The following is a 4,196-nucleotide window of genomic DNA, read 5'->3' as shown; positions in this document are numbered from 1 at the left end:
CTAGATGTGCTTCGTTCAGTTACGTGTTGCTGTTTGATGAATATCAGCTATATTTGACATTGGTGAAAAATCGAGAATAGAGAGTGTCCGGCTTAACACCAAACACTCTCCACCCACACATTACAAATATTCTACGTATGTTTCATCAATGATATTTCACCTAACTTCAGTAATGTCAGCCTTTCTTAATTCAGCATTACACCTCCAGCTTGTAATAAACAATGTCCCGTAAATTTACTAGTCGCTTTAAGCATAAAATAAGTTTCTGAAACTTTTAATGTGATAGCACAAAAGGCAGATAACCAGCCCAGGCAATAAGCGACCCCTAAGCATGCCTTCAACTAAATGCTGTAATGTATTGTAAGGCGAGTAGGTTTGATTTCATTTTGACCTGTCGACATAATTCTCTTTATGTAATCATTTTTATCAAAACAATGTTTCCTGTTATTCATGATTATATATATATATATATATATATATATATATATATATATATATATATATATATATATATATATATAAAATGACCAGCCAATGCTGTCCAGCTGCAGGTACTTTCTAACCGTGGAAGTCATGAGCAGTGAACCAGCGAGAAACGTCACACGTACTCACATACAGTGTTTGCCTCCGTGTCTAACCAACACAAACACGTGGAGCACTCACAGAACACAGCAGGGAAACACACACCTGCTCTCTTCACACTATCAAGGGCACTGAGCTGAGCCTGGCGTAACGTAGCAGTGGAGTCGGCTCCGGTGAGCTGTGCCCCATTCTGCAACCAGTGATGGGTGCACCGTCACCATACATCTCATTTCTTATCTGTTATGCAGGTCGGCTAAATAAAAATAAAAATAAAGTGATAAAATATTAGTAATAATAATCATCACATTTTTTATAAAAAAAAAATCTAAATACCCAAAAGAAAATAAGTCGGAAACAAAAGTCAAGAATTTACATGGGTATCAGTGGCTCATTGTGACATTTGCTATTTAAATATTACCACTGCTTCACCGTTATCTGGTTCTTTATGTAAGGTCGCTCCATTAGTGTAGAAATTGCATGGTTTGTCATAAATGTGTAAAACGTGTCGAATATTAGTTGGTATGGTACTTTCACTGCATTATTACTGAAACTATATATATATATTTTTTCATTTTAAATGACTGGTAGTATGTTTTTCGCACGTTAACAAGGCAGATATTTCCCAAGTCCAGATGCCCCCTTTCATCGAAGAATACAATACTTTTCTTTAATGCAATGTTGTGCTCAGAGCATTTTTAGTTAGTAAAAATAGTACTATTTGAAATACCTCTATATCAAGTACACATAAACTTCAAAATAGCTCCATCCCGAATCATTTCATAAAATTCTGAAGCTTGCTTCTTACTTCATGTGCTTCCTTTGCTTATCTATGTTGCCCAGCTTCTTAACCCTCAGTACAATATTGTTGTCCTTACCTTAAAATCGCTCTTTCACAATTCATATTTTACCCTTCTTTATGAAAAATAATATCTTCTTCATTTTATCGCAAATGAGCAGCTTCTAGTGACATATTTTTCCATTTAAGTACAGTGACATGGTTATACTTACCTCCTTGATTTTATAGCACTTTTCTTAAGGTGTGACCATTCAGATCTTTTAAATCATTATAAAGTCGTCATTTACAATGTTTGTCTTGAGCTACTGCTAGCTACCTCAAATCTTACAGTTGTCTGCCAAAATTATACATATATTATTTATTGATTCCATCAGCTCCAAAAAGTACCCTGTCGCCTGTCACACCCATCGCCTGTCACCACCCATCACCTGTCACCACCCACCATCGCCTGTCACCACCCACCTTCACCTGTCACACCCACCATCCTGTCACCACCCATCATTGCCTGTCACCACCCATCAACTGTCACCACCCTGCATCACCTGTCACCACCCACCATCACCTGTCACCACCCACCATCACCTGTCTCACCACCACCATGTCACCACCCACCATCCTTGTCACCACATCACCTGTCACCCACCATCACCTGTCACCCACCCACCATCGCCTGTCACCACCCATCATCACCTGTCACCACCCCCATCACCTGTCACCCTCACCATCTGTCACCCTCCTCCCACCTGTCACCCACCATCACCTGTCACCCTCCACCATCACCTGTCACCACCCACCATCACCTGTCACCCACCCAGTGCCTCACACCATCACCTGTCACCACCCACCCATCCAGTCACCACCCACCATCACTTGTCACCACCCACCATCACCTCACCACCACCATCACCTGTCACCACCCACCATCACCTGTCACCCACATCACCACCCATCACTTGTCACCCACCCATCACCTGTCACCACCCACCATACATGCACACCACCATCCTGTCACCACCACGTCACCACCATACTTGTCACCACCCACCACCCACACCATCACCTGTCACCACCCATCACTTGTCACCACCACCATCACTTGTCACCTTCACCATCACACCTGCTACCCCATCACCTTCACCCCCACCATCACCTGTCACCACCCACCATCACCTGTCACCCCATCCCCATTCACATCCCCCACACCTGTCCCACCTCACCTGTCACCACCGCATCGCCTATCACCCACCCACCATCACTTGTCACCACCACCATCGCCTGCACCCCACCATCACTTCCACCCCATCACCTGTCACCACCACCATCACTTGCACCCATCACCTGTCACCACCCACCATCACCTGTCACCACCACCATCACCTGTCACCACCCACCATCACCTGTCACCCATCACCTGTCACCACCACCATCACCTGTCACCACCCACCATCACCTGTCACCACCCACCATCACCTGTCACCACCCATCTATATCACACCCACCTCACCTGTCACCCCATCGCCTGTCACCACCCATCATCACCTGTCACCACCACCATCACCTGTCACCACCACCATCTGTCACCCCTCCTCCATCACCTGTCTCCACCCACCATCACCTGTCACCACCACCATCGCCTGTCACCACCACACTCGCCATATCACCACCCACCATGCCTGTCACCACCCACCATCCTTGTCACCACCCACCATCACCTGTCACCACCCACCATCACCTGTCACCACCCACCATTGCCTGTCACCACCCACCATCCTTGTCACCACCCACCATCACCTGTCACCACCCACCATCACCTGTCACCACCCACATCACCTCACCACCCACCATCACTTGTCACCACCCACCATCACCTGTCACCACCCACCATCACCTGTCACCCTACATCACCATCACCACCCATCACCTGTCACCACCCACCATTCTTGTCACCACCCACCATCACATCACCACCACCATCACCTGTCACCACCCCCATCACTACCACACCATTGCTTGTCACCACCCACCATCACTTGTCACCAACCACCATCACCTGTCACCCACCATCACCTGTCACCCCCATACCTGTCACCTGCATCACCTGTCACCACCCATCTCAATCACCACCCACCATCACCTGTCACCACCCCACCATTGCCTGTCACCCACCATCACCTGTCACCACCCACCATCGCCTGATCACCACCCCCATCACTTGTCACCACCACCATCACCTGTCACCACCCACCATCATGTCTGCCATCACCTGTCACCACCACCATCACCTGTCACCCACCATCATGTCACCACCCATCACCTGTCACCACCCACCATCACCTGTCACCACCACCATCGCCTGTCACCACCCACCATCCTGCCACCCACCACATCGCCTGTCACCCCATCACCTGTCACCACCACCATCACCTGTCACCTGTCTGTCCCACCCACCATCACTGTCACCACCCACCATCACCTGTCACCACCCACCATCACCTGCCCCACCCATCACCTGTCACCACCCATCACCTGGCCACACCACCATCACTTGTCACCAACCACCATCACCTGTCACCACCACATCACCTGTCACCACCATCATTATCACCACCCACCATCGCCTGTCACCACCCACCATCGCCTGTCACCGCCCATCACCTGCCACCCACCATCACCTGTCACCCACCATCGCCTGTCTCCACCCGCCATCACCTGTCACCACCCACCATCACTTGTCACCATCACCATCACCTGTCACCACCCACCATCACCTGTCACCACCCACCATCACCCACTGCACCCACCACCATCACCTATCACC

The sequence above is a fragment of the Homarus americanus genome, unplaced genomic scaffold (assembly GCF_018991925.1).
Source record: "Homarus americanus isolate GMGI-L3 unplaced genomic scaffold, GMGI_Hamer_2.0 scaffold27231, whole genome shotgun sequence".
Classification (NCBI taxonomy): Eukaryota; Metazoa; Arthropoda; class Malacostraca; order Decapoda; family Nephropidae; genus Homarus; species Homarus americanus.
This window is presented reverse-complemented; position numbering follows the sequence as displayed.